We start from the raw sequence: 19,333 nt of genomic DNA on the forward strand, positions 1-19,333 counted from the left end.
TCGTTCCCTCTAGGTAGTGATGAACCAACTGTCAAAATTTAGTTTGTAATTTTTTTTACTTAGAAGGCCTCTTGTATAGTCTGACAGTTGTGTTTCATATATGTCTATTTTTAAGAAATTAGAAACCGATATGAGACTTTCATCAAAATTATTTTTTAAAAAATTATAAGATGGAATTGTTGCTACCCCACTTTACAGCATTCACTTATCCTAGACTAACTTCCTATCACTCCCTATTAGCAGACTGTAATATGCAATTTATTTGTTTTCCTAGCTCAATGAGGATTTGGTTGGTTGTCATAAAATACTAGACTTCTTAAAGCAAATTAAAAAATGTCTACTACCATAATTATATATGAATGTGATTTTATTGCTTAAAATGTGTCTACTAGAAAATGATGCTTTTTTCAATAATAACCTACAATTTTTACTCCTGTGAAATATATTAACCCATTGAGTGGCACTGTCAAAAGGAGCGATGTCTCTAACTGTAGGGGGGGCATCTAACTGTCTAAGAGAAAGCATCTCTTTAGGTCTCAGTCCCAGAATCAGGATTGGGACTAGTCTGTATCTCAACATCTTTCTAACAGCCACAATTACACAATATGTAGGCACTATCAGTACAGTTCCATTTTCACATCTGAGTTTATGGGGCTATATTAATGAGAAAACAAGGAAAGTCAACAATAATTCTGTGTCAGAAGCAGCAAAGTAATTTAAAAGGCAGTGTGACCTACTGCAGGGTTACTTTCAAGGGGATTGTGCTGTTGGGCAACTCAGCTCTTTGTTTACAAGAGTCATGGGACATGTATTTACTAGAAAAATGCAAAATAGGAGAAAGTGAGGTCTGTGGCAGGTTTGATGACTTCTCAGGGCCCCGAGTCATACCTTATCCCATCCAGACAGGCTCAACTTGGTGTTTCTAATGATATAATAAGCATTATGAGATGTTTCAAACAAATGTCTTTTGTTACCTTGAGCATTATAGTATCACATTACCAAAAGGGCCATGAAGGTTATTTCATATTTTAAGCTCTAATTTTTTAAAGATTGGCACCTGAGCTAACATCTGTTCCCAATCTTCTTTTTTTTTCCTTGTTCTTCTCCTCTCCAAAGCCCCCCAGTATGTAGTTGTATATTCTAGTTGTGAGTGTCTCTGGTTGTGCTATGTGGGATGCCACCTCAGCATAGCTTGATGAGTGGTTCCATGTCCCTGCCCAGAATCCAAACTTGTGAAACCCTGGGCCACTGAAGTGAAGCGTGTGAACTTAACCACTTGGCCATGGCCCAGCCCTTATGCTCTTATTTTAAATAAATGTCCTCGAGACATTAAATAATTTAATATGTGATAACTGATTAAATCAGTGCCACAATAAGCATCCAGGTATGTTTACTCCAGGAGCAACTCAGGAGAAATTTCAGTGTATTTAAAACAATTTTGTTGATAAAATAAATTCCTCTTTGTATGACTATTTCCAATAAACCCTTGATGGCTCCTTATTATACAGTGTCACATCTAAACCTAATGACTTAGTCTGTATTTTCCCTACAGCACTTACCCTCCTTCTAGATATAGAGCACGCTGTATAATTCTGTTTTATTTACTTATTCAACAAAATAGACTACTATGTGTTTTCTGAGGATGCCTGGGTGGAACCCTCCAAAAGATGACCTCAATTTATCTTATCTATTTTTGGTTTCAACCTTTTTTTCTCCACCCAGGCAGTATATCCTGTGAACTTCTAGAACAACAACAGAAATCCATTCTCTACGCCCTTCATTCTTTTGAAAATGAGTGTTTTTGTCTATCTTCTTCTCATTAGATGAGATTTCCCTTCTCTGTTTATTAAATTCAAGCACTAACTTAAATGCTCATTATTTATTATTTCTTCACTTATTTAGGCCATCTGAATCATTATTTCCTTCCTTTGGTCTTCCTTAGTAACTTGTTCATGTAGTATTACAGCAAAAAATAAAAATAAGAAAAGAAAACGAAAATAGGTGGCATTTTAGAGCATTTGTCATATTCCAGGCACAGTTTTAAGCAAATCTAAACCCTTGAGCCTTGACCTTGAAGTGGGTGGTAGCTAGCCACAAGATAGGATTCAACTGCCAGGTTATAACCCACCGGATGGAGAAGCCTATGTGGCAAGGGACAACCACAGGAATGAGTCAATGAGCCATGTAGCAAGTTGATCTTCCAGGCCCAGTTAAGCCTTTTGGTGGCTCAGCCCTGTTCAGCATCTTGCTGTGACCGCACCAGAAATGCTGAACCAGAATCAACCAACTAGCTACTTTAGGATTCCCGAAGTCTCTTCTTTTCTTTAGACCTTCTTAATACTCGTCTAACTGGACTCTGCCCTCAGTTTGTCTTCTCTTATCATTTTCCCCTGCAGGTTCTATGCTTTATTTTCTATGAAGAAAGCCTGACTCTGTTGCAATTTCATCTAAAACTCCCCAGTGCTCTCCCATCAACTTTGGCTCTAGCTTCTGTCCTTGTCTCCCATAAGCATCTACTACAGTTTTTCCACACCACACTCTCCAGGCAACAGATAGGATAGGCCTTCAAAGGTGTCCATGCCCTAATTCTTTGGCCTTTGGAATATGTTACATTATTTGATAGAAGGGATTTTACAAATATATTTAAGGTTAAGGACTTTAAAATAGAGAGAGTATTGTGAATAACCCACGTGGGCTCAATTGAACTACACGTACCTTTAAAAACACAAAACTTTCCCTGGCTGGAGGCAGAGAGATGTGGAAAAAAGAAAAAGTTAAACAGATTCAAAATGTTACAGGGAACTGATCCTGTAGAGTGTGAGGCAGGGAGAGGACGGGAGGGCAAATGGAAAGAAAGCATGAGAAAGAATGTGAGCATCTTCTAGAAGCAGACTGGCCCTCTGGCTGACAACCAGCAAGGAAACAAGGACCTTTGTCCTGCCATAGCAAGAAACTTAATTTCACCATTAACTTGAATGAGCTTAGATGCAGATTTATCCCCAAAGCCTCCAGAAGGGATGCAGTTCTGTTGACTGCCTTGATTTCAGCATTGTGGAATTCTAGGCAGTGGTCATGCTGAGTTATGCTACATCCAGATTCTGGTCTACGGAACTGTGAGATAGTAAATTCATGTTGTTCTGACACACTAAATTTGTTTCAGCAGCAACAGGAAACTAATACAGTTCAGCCTCAGAAATCACATTGAGATTTCCAGAACCCACCTTCCCATTTCCAGCTCCCTCGCCTTCCTCAGTTCTCTCTCCTCTGCCTGCAAAGTTGCCCCTCTTCTTCTTCATATGAGAGACTCATTTTAATTTTTCTGCAGTAAATATATTCTATAATCTTCCTAATGGCAAGGTTGGGTGAGTTTTGCATCTGCTGGTGTCCTACCACGCTGGTAGCATCTCTGTGACTGCAGAGCAGTGTGATGGCTAATCCTGGAGCTCTGACGTTAAAGGGATGGGAAGTTCCAGCACTTACAAGTTGTGAGAAAAGTGTTAATTATGACAGAGGTTCTTCCCCTATCAAATTGAATTGATCTTTTACTGGATTCATGTCTAGGCTATAAGAATGCTCAGTGCAGAGACCAAGATTTGTTCTTTTGTGTGTCTCTAGGTTTAGATTTCGTGTCTGGAACACAGGAATCACTTACATCTGTTTACCAAACAAAGCTTGTATGTCTACCTGCTTGGCCATTTATAAAGAATATTTATGAAGTTATCTTAAGCCTCACTATGAACTCATCTAACATTATATTTAAAATATCTGTACATATGTATTTTATATACAAGAAAACCAAGGCATAAAGAGTTTAAGTGCTCAAGTTAATAGGTGAGCAAGCTGATTACACACTAGAAATCTTTACTCTGACATCTATCTTATACTCACTCTATCACAGCACTTTCTCTGCATGGAAACTCTCCCTCATATGACAGGTTTCCTCACTGCCTATAGACATCAGAGTGGATCTGAGACTTGCCAGCATTTGCTTCATGCATTTAAGTTATGCACCAAATAGTTCCCTATGGATATTTGGTTGGAGACACAAGAGGCACAGTGAACAGCCCTACGTTGATGCTTGAGCACACCGTACACCCCGAAAATTGTAGTGGATGACTTGGTTGGAATTAAGTACTCTACCATTATGAGTCTTCTTTTATCAAATGATTGTCCAGGGAATAGAAAGATTATTCATGAAGAACGAGAGCTTAGTGACCTTATACCGCGCTATCAAGTACCCAAAGAGCTGCTCACAAGGGAACCAGAAGGAATAAAAGTAATTAAAGAAGCTATTGATCAGTTGAAGTCATCTTCTTTATGGAATTTGAATATATTAGGTTAGCAATGAGGGTAGAATTTTTGCCTCTGTCTGGGCAACACCAGGCAAGATGCAATTGGCTTATTCAATTCCAAATGTTTTTGGCTCCTGGAAAGATTTTTCCTCCCCACCTGCTATATATCTGGATCTTGTCTATCCTTCAAAAACTAGTACAGATCCTTTCTCTCCCTTATAACCCTCCACTACTATAATGTGATATACCAGGTTGAACTATGTAAATGCAAATAATCATTTTTTATTTACAAAAATGACAATTTCATGTTTCAGCTTAACATACTTGCTTTGAGTCATCCAATATCTTCTTTACTCTTTTGAGATTGAAGAGATCTGAAAATGCTTTGGAAAGCTATTAAGTAGTCATACAGAAAGCTCTAACTTATAATACATACAGAAAGTTATCTACAGGTATGTATGTGTATATGTTTGCATACACATATATCGATACACACGGTCTACACAATCTAGTAAGAAACTCTATATATAAAAAAGAGAAGGGGCCAGCCCCAGTGACCTAGTGGTTCAGTTCTCAGGTGGGGACCTACACCACTGGTCTGCCAGTGACCGTGCTGAGGTGGCAGCTCATATACAAAAAGAGGAAGATTGGCAGTGGATGTTAGCTCAGGGCAAATCTCCCTCAGGAAAAAAAAAAGAATGCTAGTTTTTGAATGAAGATCATTGAATGCCTATTGAGTATTAAAATCTGTTTGAGGCTTTAGATACATTCTTTAATTTCAGCTGTAAGCTCTAAGTTAGGTAATATTAACATCAATTTTAGAGAACAGAATAGATTCAGAAAACTTAAATTGCTGGATCAAATCCGTACAGGATATAAGCAGTGGGGCTAATTTTCAGAGCCCATCCATCTGGCTCCAAACCCTCCCCAGTGTGATCTTCCAGGCTCTTTTTCCTTCTCCCTTGTTGCTAATGAGCTTGGCAACTTTGGAAGATGGAAGAACCACATAAGGGAAGAAACCTAGATTCCTAAAATATGCTAATGAAGAGTCTTCACTGTTTAGGAATGCACAACTTCAACCTTATGTAAATAAAAAATAAACTTCTATTGTATTAAACTATTAAGATTTAGGAGTTTCTCTCTTCCAGAGTCTAGTGTTATCCTAAATAAAACAAGTGCTTTTCATTATGCTCTAACTGGATTCAGTTTGTCACCTGAGCTAGAGTGTAACATTTCTGGGGAAGAACCCTTTTTCTAACATACTCTGTTTCTTTAAACTGTCTTGTATAGGGATGGAAAACTGGCTCAATCCTATGAACCAAAACATAAGGTTTAATAGTGACTCCTCAGAGTACTGGGTTAAGAAGGTTTCTGAGGCTGCATCTGTATCACAGATTGACCATTTCTGGCCTAGTGCATTTATTGCCTAAATTGAGTGCTTAGGACACACATACACAGAAATTAATCCCTTTGGTTTCCTGGAGAGCCTGAGAGGGCGGAGGCTTAGGTATCAATTCTGGTGAATCCCATAGGTCTTTGGTACTGCTCAGGCGGGTAGGCACCAAGGGTGGCCCCTGACATGGGTCCAGTTGTGTCAGTGATTCATAGGGAGTGGACCCCAGGCCTACAAATAGTGGCATAGAGTGCCAAGAGGTTAAAAACAAGTGAGAGATTTCCAGTTTCTTCTGCGACATGTAAAGATCTTGGGCATCATCACTCCCATTCTCACAACAACAAAAAAGTTGAATAAACTGAAAAACAACTCTTCTCTGATCCGTTAGAGAATTGATATCACAAGTTCAGCTGAAGAGACACGCGAATGCAGAGAACCACAGCTTCTTTTTTCAATTTTTCTGTAAAACTAAAACTGTTCTCCATTAAAAAAAAATGAGAAAACTAAAAAGTAACTTCCTGAACCTCCTTCAGTAGTAAATGGAGGACTATGATTCATAACGTAGTTTCTGATCCAGGTTTGCCCATTAAAGAGCGATGTTTCTCATACAGCATGAGACGAAACACAGGTGCAATATGATCTCCATGTTATTGGCATAGATTAGATGTATACAATGGAAAAAAGAGAGAAGATACTTGTAACAGTTAAAATTTTTGAGAACTTTACTGTTCAAGGCACTGTATAAATCACTTTTCTTGGATTATCTCAATTAATTACCTGAATCTTCACAACAACCTTCGAAGGTATGTGTTACTACTCTGCCTATTTTACATTGAGGAAACTAAGGTTGGGAAAACTCAAGTAACTTCACTAAGGTGACAGAGCAGCCACCTTGGAGAAATAAGATTCAACCCCCTAGACTCTCACCAGAGCATACTGTCTTAATACCAGGCTATACTTTACCCTTGATCTAATCTGCAAAGAAGAAAATGAAATGAACATTGAGCTTTGCTGATAATTATAGGAAATTATTTCATTATACACGATTGTAACTCATTGTTGAAAATCAAGCTCTTTCAAAAGACGTATTTCAGGCATGTATTAGAGAATTTGCCTTCCATTTAGTTGACTACATTAATACAATCAAAAATGATTCACTAAATGTGTACAAGAGCTTTAAAGACTCATGTGTTTTCATCCTACATTTCCTTTCTCTTACGGGAAAAAATTGATTACATCTTGCTGCACATGGCACAAGGTCACTGCTCTGCAACGTTGTAATTTAAAATGATGTCATTGTGACCTTTCTTATTATTCTAAGGAATTAAGAGTAGGCAAATGTAATCAATTACGACAATTTTGCTCAAATGATTTATTTTGGTATTTATTCAATTAATTAGGGATGCACATTTTTTAATGCATTGTTTTCAACATGTTTAACTTTGGATTTTCTAGTTATGGAACTATCTCAGAGCTATCCATTCTCTCATTTGTGTTTTTAGAACGATGAATATCATTTTGTGTTCCCCAGGTATCCAATTTGTATTTCTAGAACAATGGATATCATTCTGTGTTTCCCTGAAATAAAGTGATATTCTAACATTGAATAGCTCCACTCAGAACTAATACCCTTGAGAATCTCTGATATCACCACCCCATGTTAGTCCTTTTATCAGCCCTGGGCTCCTCTCTTGCCTCACAAGGCAGCTTCTCTGCCTCCCTTCAGCCCCACTGCTGCTCCCCATGAGCTGAATCCTTTTAGAGTCCACCAGTGTCTCACCATCTTGCTAATACAAAAAAAAGCACATGTTGTCAAGATTTCATTCTGTCTTCTGATAGGCTTCCTTTGAAATTGTTACTTCATTTATTGGAAGGTAAAGAAAGAAAGAAATACAAACAGAACAACAAAGCACAAAATTCAAACATTCTTTTTTATTCTTTATTATTCTTTAATCCTTTATTATTCTTTCTCTAGGAGAATTAGCCATGTTCTTGTTTAGGTCTGTTTATTCTAAACAGGCACACCTGAAGCTCGATACCATACGTTGTCAAGAAACGGCATAGAAAAAGATAGCAAAAGAAACTCAATTTTCTTCCCTGCTGGATATAGCTCAGTTTTGCATGCACTATCCTATGCAAATAAGCACAGGAATGTTGGCTTATGGGATCTGAGAAGAACCTTTGAAAAACAAGCCAGGAGAGTCCTCGAGGCCAGTTTCATGGCCGAAATGCGAGAGACCCAGAATGGGCAAGAAATTATGTACTCATGTAGGGCAGAAAGAAAGAGTGACAATAATGTAACTTGTGGAGGGTCAGTGGCATTGTGGGAAATTCTGCAGAGGGGTGAGTGAGCCAGTTGGAGACGGACGGTCTCAGCAGAGATGTGAGAGCAGCATGAGAGCCCATCTGTGCAGGGAAACATCTCTTGGGTGAGGGGTGAAGGGAGGGATGCCAAAGAAAAGTAAATCCTCCTGCTCCTGCCAAAGAAAAGGAGGATTCCGCAGCTTTGTGATCTCTGGGACTTCAGAAGCAGCTGGACGCGGTCATACAAAGTGATTAAGAACAGGGTTTTTACTGGGATTTCAGGCCCGGCTCTTCGGTGACTGGCTGCTGAGTATCTCAGTTTAGGTTAATTTCGTATCCTCTCTAAATTTCACTTTTCTTACTGATAAAATGAGGATAATAATATTCACATTGTAGAAACTGTGATATGACTAAATTAAATTAACTAATATTTAGAAGTTACCTAATTATAATCAGCTTAGGGGAAGTGATTATTTAGCATTAGGCTGTTTATTTATTTTGTGATTCCTATTAACCAGGGATGTGCCAGGAGAATGTGGCTATAAGAAAGCCACCGTGGCCATGGCTAGTAGAGCACAAATCGTAGAACATGGGTATCAGAACAAAAAGATTCTTACCTGTTCATCATATGGCACCTCATTGGTTCTTACATCTGAGATATTTGCTAGTATACCGATGGTTAACTTTTTGTTTGTTTAGCATACGTGTTCCAAGCACAGCCTGTTAGGCCTTAACAGTGCCTCATTTCCATCATCTCTTTGTTCAAATCTCGCCTTGTCCACGAAGCCTACCATGACCACTATAGTGGACACTGTTGGCATTCCACGCACATGCTCACTGATTCCTCTTCTCATTTTGTGTGTACTATTCCAGACATTGTGTGCTTTTCCTCTTAGCATCTGCACCTGGACACTCTCTGAGACTCCCCTGGGCTACCCTGGGCTACAGAAGCCACTGTGCAGGGACTCAGAAGTGCCTGGGACTTGACTTCTCTCCTCCTGAGTGCTGTTGGCCAGTGACCGACTGGTGCAGAATTATAAAATCCCAGCTCCTTCCTTTGAATGGGACAAACATTGAGGCAAAATTTGTATTCCTGAGCTCCCTTTTAGGACCATGTTAAAGCCTGGACTTGGTCTTGAATTGTATCTGAATAGGATTTCTTCTCTTTCCTTGTCCTGCTCGCCCCATTTTCTAACCAGTTTCTTAGATACTAACCATCATCTCCACATCTGCTTCTGTGTAACCTGGCCAAAGACAAATATCTTCATTAATAGTGTAAAATACGTGCCACCATATTCCTGGTACCCTTTACTGGTTAATTTTTAAATTAAATTTTTAATTTTGAAAAATTTGTAGATTTTCATACGATTGTAAAAAATAATATTGAGAGAATCCGTGTACCCTTTACTTATTTTCCTGTATTAAATGGCAACATCTTGCAAAACTAGTACAATGCCACATCTAGGTTACTGACATTGAAGCTGTCAAGATTCAGAATATTTCCAAGACTATGATACTCTCTCATGTTAATCTCTTACAGCCGTGCCCACTTCCCTCCTGCCTCCACCTCCATCTTGACCTATGGTAACCATTAATCAATTCTTATCTTTATAATTTTGTCATTTTAAGAATACTATATAAACAAAATCAGACAGTACATAACCTTTTAGATTTTCTTTTTATTTTCACTTAGCGTAATTCCGGTTGTTGCATGTGCCAACAGGTCACCCCTGTTTGTTGCTGAGTAGTATTGCAGGGTTATTCCTGGCATAGAGCTCCCAGTTTGTTCACCATTCACTCACTGAAGGACATTCAGGTTACTTATACTTTTTGGCTATTACTAATAAAGCTACTCTAAATATTCATGACTAGCTTTTTGTGTAAACAAAAATCTTTATTTCACTGGGATAAATGCCCAGGAGTGCAATTGCTGGATTGGATGGTAGCTGCATATTGAGTTTTTAGAGAAACTGTCCAAGTGCAGCCAGAGGGGCTGTAAGTTTCACATCCTCACTAGCCATGTCTAAGTGACCCTCTTACTCCTCACCCTCATCAGCATTTAACATCCCTATCTTTTATGTTAGACATTCTGATAGGTATATAGAAATATCTCATTTTGCGCTTTTCATTTGCACTTTCTTAATGGCTGTGACTTTAAACGTTTTATTTATGTGCTTATTTGCAATGTTTGGTGAGATGTCACATCATTACTTTTGCCAACTTTCCAATTTTCTTTTCTTTTTTATTAACTATTAAGGTTTGAGAGTCTTTAAATATTCTAGTTCCAATTTTTTTCAGATATGTGGCTTGCAAATATTTTCTCCCAATCTATAGCATGTCTTTTCGTCTTCTTAACAAGGCTTCGTGAAGCAAAAGTTTTAAAGTGTGATGAAAGTCAATTTATCCATTCTTTATTTTATGCATCATGCTTTTGGTATCAAGTCTAAGAACTCTTTTCTTAACCCTAAAACCTAAAGATATTTTCCCAGGTTTTTTTTTCCTGAAAGTGATCCATTTTGAGTTTTTTTATTTCATAAGATATAAGACTTAGTTAAGGGGTTTTTTTCTTTTGCCTATGGGTGGGCAAATGTTCCAGTACCATCGCGAAAAAGGCTATTTTTCATCTCTTTCAATCTTTTTGAACCTTTTTCAAAAATCAGTTGGACATGTTTGTTTGTCTTTATTTCTCAGTTCTCTATTCTGTTCCATTGATCTGTGTGTTTATCCTCTGCTAATAGCACACAGTCTTGATTATAGTAGCTATATAATAAGTCTTGAAATCAGATAGACTGATTCCCACCACTTTATTCTTCACTTTAAAAGTGGTTTTAGCTATTCTAGGGAGTGTGTCTTTGCATAGAAATTGTAGAGTAAGCTTGTGTATATCTACAAAAAAAATAATAACCTTGCTGAGATGTTACTAGGAATGTTACTAAACCTGTATGTCAATTTGGGGTAACTGACATCTTTATTATGTTGTCTATTCCAATCCATGAATGTATGTCTATTTATTTAGATATTGTTTGATTTCTTTTCATCAGTGTTTCATAGTTTTCAGCATGTAAATCTCATAGATTTTGTTAGATTTGTACCTATTTCATTTTTTGAGTGATTGTAAATGATATTACATTTGTATTGTCTATGTACACATGTTCATTGCTAGTATCTAAAAATACAATGGATTTTGATTTTTGTATGTTTATCTTTTGTATACCGCAAAATTGCTGACTTCATTATTTCTTGCATTTTCTTTTATTATAGATTACTTGGGATATTCTACATAGGCAATCATGTCATTTGAAAAGAAGGGCAGTTCTATTTCTTCCTTTCCAATGTGTAGGCTTTGATTTCCTTTTCTTGCCTCATATATTGCTAGAATTTCCATCATAGTATTGAATCAGAGCAGAGTGAACCTGCGTCATGGCCTGCCTTCTGATCTTGGGGGAAAAGCATTCAGTGTAATCATTACCCACAAGGTTAGCCTCCGATTTTCAGATATGCTCTTCATCAGGTTGAGTAACTCCCACTCCATTCGTATAGTTCTGGGAATTTACTCATGGAGCCATGGTGAATTTTGTCAAATTATTGTCTGCATTGATCGACATAATTCTGTGAACTCTCTTCTTTAGCTTGTTGCTATGTTGGATTGCATTGATTGATTTTTGAATATTAAACACCCCTGAATCTCTGTAATAAATTGCACTTGGTCGTCGTGTATAATTCTCTTCATATATCACTGAACTGTGTTTGTTAATATTTTGTGAAGTAGTTTTGTGTCTATAGTCATGAGTGATATTGGTTCATAGTTTTCTTTCTTTGTACTGTTTTCATCTGGCTTTGTTATCAGGGTAATACCAGCTTCATAAAATGAACTAGCAATTGTTCCTATCTATTCTGTTTTCTGGAAGAGATTGTGAAGAATTTATGCTAATTCTTCTATAAATGTTTGGAAGAACATATGCTTATTATGTCACAGTTCTGCAGCTCAGAATTCCAGGGGAAGTTCAGCTGTTTACTTTGCCCTCATTCTCACAAGGACAAAATCTATACATTGGCTGTCCTGGGCTCTTACCTGGAGGCTCCAAGACAGAATCCACTTCCAAGATTATTTGGGTTGTTAGCAACATTCATTTCCTTGCACGGTGGGCTGAGGTTCCTGTTTTCTTGCTGGCTGTCTTCCAGGAGCCTCTCTCAGCTCTGTAAACTGCTTGTACTCCTTGTCATATTGTCTCCTCTGTGTTCAGATCAGCTAGGGCACATGCAATGAGTCCTTCTTGCACTTCTAATCTTTCTAATTTATGCCTTCTGCTGCGTCTCTTCAACCTCAGCTGAAGAAAGTTCTGCTTTTAAAGGCTCATGGGATTACATTAGCCTCACCGGGCTAATCCACGATATTTTCTCTATTTTAAGGTCTATAACCTTAATTATATCCACAAAGTCCCTTTTGCCACATAAGATCACATGTTCACAGGTTCCAGGGAATTAGTATATGGATGTCTTTGGGGAGCCATTCGGTCTACTGCGGGGATGTTAGAAATTTTCCTATAAAGGAGATGCTTAACATTTAAAGTGCCATTTACTACAGAAGGACCATGGACCCAACAACAGCTTGAAGAGGCTGTGAACAATTTTACAGCTTAAAAACAAATATGGTGTTTGGCAGAATGTGATAGGGAGCAGCATCCATGGCCTATCAGTGGCGTAGAGTAAAAAGCTGGGAGCCACAATTCTTTCCCAGCATCTCATTAGTTTCAGAAGCAGAAATTTGCAGCCCCTGTTACTCTTCTTTGCTGAATGCAACCTGCTCATGAATGTGCAACCTCCTCATGAATAAAGCTCTTTCTTATTCAAAATTCAGGCATTAAGTTGAAATAGTTTGTTACAGTGTGTGTGTGCACCCGCATGTTTGTGTGGATCATATTTTGCACTGCATAATATATTCCTTTCTTTTTCCAGAAGTTTTGCTTTGGCATACCTAAGATTTCTCTGTGTTTATTCACTACTGTTGACAGAGGAAACCAAAGCAGCTGTCAGTCTTACCCACAGCCTCCTTTGCGAACACAAGTCTACAGAACAGCCAGCAGACAACACATGTCTAATTCATTCTGTTTCTTGCGGCTTTTGTTCGTGGAATCTCTCTTTTTTTGATCCCCATCTGTGCTCAGAAATTGGCATTTTATAAATTTTATATTCCCTTTTCTTTCCTCCTTTACCAATGACTGTTAGCGTCGATTAAGTATACTTTCAGTGAACGAGGAAAAAAAGAATATTAAATTTATGGATAGATGTTCTTGGTTTTCACTCTTTCAACTGAATCATCAGCTTTCATTTTTGCTGTACTGATCTTGACTATTATTTGACTGAAAATAGACAGGTTCCTTTTCTAGTATCTGTTTCACTCTGTTAATGGCAGTTAGTCTCACATTTACAGTGTCTAAGCCTTTGAGAGGTCTCATTCTTCTACTATTTTATAATGGAGTCATGTACTCTATTCATTTATTCACTCCTTACTAAATAATAATTTAACGACTATCTATTATGTTTCGGAAGTAATTCTAAGATCTGAGGATATAGCAGAAAACAAAACAGACACAAATTCCTACTTTCATGGGCCTCATAGTTTAGTGGCTTTGCAGAGCATCTCCCGAGAACCCTGGTGGCCGTGCCTTGCTCAGTTCCCAGGGAGGATCTTACACGGACCACATCAGTGGTGCCCGCCGGAGGCAGGAGAGGTTGGAGTCTTAGGAAGTGCAGGTCACCAATAAAATAAATAAATGACATCCAGGTGATTCATTTATTTGTGTTTACTATGTACAAGTCTCTGTTCTAGTTGCTTAAAATATCTCAATGAATACAATAACGATACCAGTTTCATAAAGTTTACAGTCTAATTGGATGATAAAGACAATATAAAATACCAAAATGCTTAAAAATAAATTATGTCTTATAATAGAAGTTGTTTTAGAAAAATTACAGATCAGGGTGAGAGAGAGTGGGGCGTTAGGGGAGCACATTTTACAGTAGGAAGTATGGTGGTTCTAGATATAGTTTAAAGTGAAAGCTTGCTCCTAAAAATAAAAGTGAGATAAATAGGTTTAATTAACTTCTTTCTGAGAAGCGTACTTAGTAAGCACCTCATAACTTCAAAAGTCTCTAAATGTTATTTATCTATTTATTAATTTTAATATTTTTTTTAAGGAAGATTAGCCCTGAGCTAACATCCACCACCAAACCTCCTCTTTTTGCTGAGGAAGACTGGCCCTGAGCTAACATCAATGCCCATCTTCGTCCACTTTATATGTGGGATGCCTACCGCAACATGGCTGGACAAACGGTGCATAGATTTGCACCCAGGATCTGAACCGGTGAACCGCAGGTCGCTGAAGGGTAACATGCGAACTTAACTGCTGCGCCACTGGACTGGCCCCTCTAAGCGCTATTTTTTAAACAAATATTTGGAGAGAATCTTCAATTGCCACGCACTTTTCTAGAAACTCTGGGAGACGTGAAGAAGAATGAAAAACTGCTCTTGAGCTTAAGGAGCTGCAGTTGAGCAAGAAACCGACTCTTGCGAGTGCAAAAAATCAACATATGAGAAGTGTGTTAAAATAAATAATTACAAATTATTGGAGGATTTATGATAAAATGGTATCACTTTAGATTGGAACATTGGGTAAAATTCCATGGATGAGATTGCCTTTGGGACACATCTAAAAGGTAAGATTTTAATAGGTGTATATAGAGTTCTGCTTTTTTAAATATCTAAGCATATGGTAAAGAAGATTAATCACATAAATCAAAAGCCAAAAACTAACACTGACTCAAAGTATGTAAAACTGTATTCTTCATTTGCTACTATCCCACCATACCTCTATTAGCTTCTCCTTGTAACCAGCTTGAATAATGCCACTTATGTCTATCTAGTGTCCTCATTAGAAATATGAGCATCTTATTAAATTCCTTGTCTTCCCTCACCCTTACTTATACCTCTCATAAGCTTCTCTATCTTGAATTCATGCCCTGGTCATTCATTCAGTAAATTTGAGTACTATCTATGTGTTAGGACTTGAGCTGGGGGCTGGGAATCCAAGAGAGAGCAATACAAAGGTGAGGCCTTCATCCTCCAACCCTAGGGGTGCTGTCTTAATCTAGGCCCTCATCAAAGCTTTGCCAGTAACATTGGCTTATCAGATGTCCCTTCTTCCACTCTCTTTTACGGTAATATATCCTTCTGGTGTCAGAGTAATAGTGACCTATATAAAACATATATGTAAAAAGTACATGTGTGTGATGTTTTATCAGGAATTCTTAGTTGAAGATGAAAGAAGTTCAACTCAATCTTAAAATTTCAGGTTTATTTCTGTATTAGGTATCGCTGAATTTAGTCATTACTCAGTCTCTTTCTAACTTTTGACAAATAAAAATGGCAAGCAATAGGATATATTGGAGTATATGAGGAAGCCATTTGGTATAAACCTAATTCGGCCTGACTTTGTTTTTTCCAAAAGGGCCTGACTGTGGCTATTGAGCACCATTGCATATCTGCTTAGACATTTCCTATGGCCAGAACAAAGGCCCTTGAGATAAAGGTGCAACTTCCCCCCACATTAGCATTTCCTTAGGGATAAGCATCTTTCCTTAGGCTAGGAACTGATTGCTGCACTCACCTCTGACCACCCAGCTCACCTGTGACCACTCAGCTGGAGACAACAGACTGCCACCCTGCTGTGTTCACTGAGACAGAAGACCTACCTGCTGTTTCCATCAATCGCTGTGCCGACAGAGCAGTCTCGCAACTACTGTAAAAGGGACATTTCAATCCTATGTGAAACATCCTCTCTGGGGGTATATAACCAGTCTGTGCACCCCACTTCTTTGGTGCCCTTTCTTCCTTCGGGAAGAAAGGCCCCGGGTTATAATCCTCAGATTTAAGCTCAGAATAAACTCACCCAAATTTTCATTTATAGATTGGTTATGGATTATATTCGTCGACACTTTAGACTCTGTTCATTTATCCCTCTAGCAAATTCTCTCTGAACAAACCTGAATCACTTTTACTCATCCCTCATCCAATCACTGTTGTCATGAAGGTGAAATATTCTGGCTGACAGGCGTAGTTCACATGCCCACTCTGGAGCAAAAAGCCAGAGATCCCCTCTTCACCTGAAGCATGCTGACAGTAAGTAGGGGAGAGGGTCTCCAAAGGATACTGTAGTGCAGTTGTTGGAAGAACAAGAAGGTAGAGTGGGAGGGAGGGGACAATTGCTGAGTGAGCAACATCTACTAAGTCTACTTAAAAATCAGCATGAGTCATCATTGCCCAGACCCTTAGGTTGGTACACAGTCTGTTTACAAGGTTACCCCAATCCACCTTCTCAGCTTCTTACTTGCCATGTCTCTGTTGAGCAACCTTTTGCTTTAATGGTACCAAATTGCTATCATTCCCGAAATTTTCTGTCAACTCTCCCACTTCCACATCTCTGCCATTGTTACTCTCTCTGACTAGAATATTCCACCCTTCCTCCTACAGCACTTTCACTATCCATGGAGAAAATTTCCCTCATCCTGTAAGACATTCCTTTCAAAGACGCTTCCCTGTCTCTCTCCCAAGCAAAATTAATTTGCCACCTCTTTTCTGACCATAGTCTCACCTCATATTGCATTCATTCTGGCCCTAATTTTTTCTGGTGAATTTTTATTTATTTTCCTTTCTACCTTTTCGGCTATCAGTTGCCAACTATCCATTTAAATTAAAATGTTTGCCTTATTCATCCCTACATTTCTAATGCCTCACATGATGCCTCACATGATGATTATATTAGATATTGGTAAATTTGTGTTGAATTAGAAACAGGGTAAAATAAGAGATATAAATTTAACCTTAATTTAAAAAGCTAAAATATTGGGACTTACTTTCACATATTTTCTCAACATAAGACTGGGCTGAGTATTTCAAGAAAAAAGTAAATCCCCAAGAGATGGCCTATTACAGACTCATGCTGACAATGAAATTCACTTATGGTTCCCTAGGTTGTATCTATTGTTTCCTAATGAATAAATACAATGTGTTTTACTGTTCTTGTGACAGGGTTGTCAGGGGTGATGAAAAGGACTTTATTCAAATAGCTTCTCAATAAATGGAAGGAGATTCCCCTGAAGGCCTTTAAGGCGGGCCTGGAAACACAGCGCTATTTGGCCAGGTAGGCAGTTGTGATGCATCTGCTCACTGACCCCAGAAAGCTATTAAAAAAGGAGCAAAGGAGACCAAAACCCCAAGCTTCCCTTTGTAAACTCTGTTTATGTAAGAGGAGAAAGTCTGTGCTAGATTGATTCCTGCTTGCGATGAGGAGTGGAAGATCCAAGGAGTAGCTGAAGTTGAGAGACCCCTTGTGGACAGTGGGCAGTGAGAAGAGGGCTTCCGAGTTGCCGTAACTTACAGAGGGTTGTCAGGTGTCTTTTTATATCATTTATTACACGTCAGTGTTTGATGTTCAGTGTTCTATGTTCTATTTCTTTCCTGATTTTAGGAACTCAGAGACACGGAGCAGTAACCAAATGTCACACTCTGAGTGGGAGTAAAGCTGTCATATGGCACCTCTGACTCCCAGACAGGCCTGTATATTAACCCATAATTTATACCCTGCCTACTTCCCAGAAGGATTTATAGCAGCTTTCAACAACATGCATATACACAACATAACACGAATATCGTGTTGTAGGAGAGGATTTTGCCCATCCATTGTCATTGGCCTGGTTTATCCTAACCTCTCTTCTCTGGGGTCTTTCAGGCTGCTGGTGAAAGATTACAGACTCATCCTTCAATGAGTTCTATAGCTTGGAGGAAACGGAGGAAATGCCAGATGGTTAGAGTTTATGCACAGGATACATACCCTTGCCTTCACTGAATTTTGCCTCAAGAGTCATAGTAACCAGCTGGTAAGGTCAATTTTCAGTCAATGAAATACTGTCTTCTCTTTCTTCCTAAAAATACTGCCTGCGGTACATGTGTCTGCATTTGTATGCTCTATAATTTAATTGTAATTAAAGAAAACTACATTTGAATACAATTAAAAGGCTGTACAATACAATGCAAAGAGAAGACACTGGGCCTCGGTGTCTCCAGGAGCACTACAGGGAATGATGACTCTAGCCGTTTACTTCCCAGAGTGAAAGTCCTGAGAGCGTGACTTCAGCAGACACCGCCCGGGTAAGCTGAGCGCGGCTCTGCTCTCTCCATGGTGTTCCTCAGCTTCACCTGTCTCTCTGATCACTAAGGCCAGTGTGATCTTATTTTATGCACATCATTCACTTACTCTTGGGAAATGTATGCTTTCTTCTGTCTCTTCCACCTTCCAGCTGTTTTTCTCAGTAGTTTGAAAAAAAAACTTTTTTGAGAACTGTCTATAATTTTATGTCAATATGTTATATTTCTTTTACTTTTAGGGTAATCTCCTCTAAAGCTTTGAGCCCGTTACCAACCTTCCCTGGCGCCCCTTACAGCAGTCCCTGGGCTGTCTTCTTGTCTGGACTCGGGTCTCATACCTTCCCTCCTTCATGGCTTTCAGCCCTCCGCTCTCCTCCCTACTTGAATTCTTTCTTCTTTTTTCATCTTCCACTTATTATCTCCAAGTGAAATGTCTTATTTATTTCAGCCTGTGATTTGAAAGTCCATAAGCTTGGAAGTAACATAGATATATCTTTCTATTGAAGATACCTTCCCCAAAATTAATATTTGGGGGCTCCCCAAGTAAGAGGTTGCCCTTCTAAAAAATAAAGAGCACAGTCAGAAGGAACAAATCCTGATATAGGTCATTTTCTTAGTAGCCTAGGAAAGATTCTGCTTAACAAAGACTGGAAGGCATAATGGATTTGCTTGCCATACCATCCATAAGTTTCATTTATGGCAGGAAACGTGATCATGGGTTTAGGAACCAGAGTCCTTAGTAAAATTCTCAGCTTCATGGCTTACTCACTGAGAACTTGAGCAAGTTATTTAACTTTTCTCAGCTTTATTGTTCTTCAATGTTAAAACTAGCTAAGAACCTATCTCCCAGATTTCTTCAAGAAACGTAATTTCATACCTTCAAAGATCTAAAAGTGACCAGGAAGACACAGACTTTTAGGTACATTTCCCCTCTTTTGACAACCCTAATTTTTTGGTATTATTCTTCTCAACAGAATTCATTGATCCATCATAGATATGTATTTCTAATATTAGCACTCATCCTTGCCTAAAAGTAAGTTTTACTTAGTAGGTGCTCCACGATTGTGGTGAGAGTGGAAGGACCTCATAAGACTGTGTCTCTAGGCAAGCCAATATTTGCCAGGTGAAAAATCACTTAGT

General features: G+C 38.6%; 1 long non-coding RNA gene across 2 annotated transcripts in view; it reads left to right on the forward strand.

Moving 5' to 3' along the window:
* The window catches only part of LOC138925057 (uncharacterized), a 38,251-nt gene that overhangs the window by 15,028 nt on the left and 3,890 nt on the right, over positions 1–19,333 (forward strand). Inside the window, exons 2-4 of one of the 2 annotated variants that reach the window (XR_011440736.1) lie at positions 14,188–14,706; positions 17,778–17,925; positions 18,155–18,196. This is a non-coding gene — a long non-coding RNA (uncharacterized lncRNA). Of the gene's footprint in view, positions 1–14,187; positions 14,707–17,489; positions 17,602–17,777; positions 17,926–18,154; positions 18,197–19,333 lie in introns of those variants that run through there. The other variant, XR_011440735.1, reaches the window with a different exon arrangement.

Source organism: Equus caballus, chromosome 7, assembly GCF_041296265.1.
Source record: "Equus caballus isolate H_3958 breed thoroughbred chromosome 7, TB-T2T, whole genome shotgun sequence".
Lineage (NCBI taxonomy): Eukaryota > Metazoa > Chordata > Mammalia > Perissodactyla > Equidae > Equus > Equus caballus.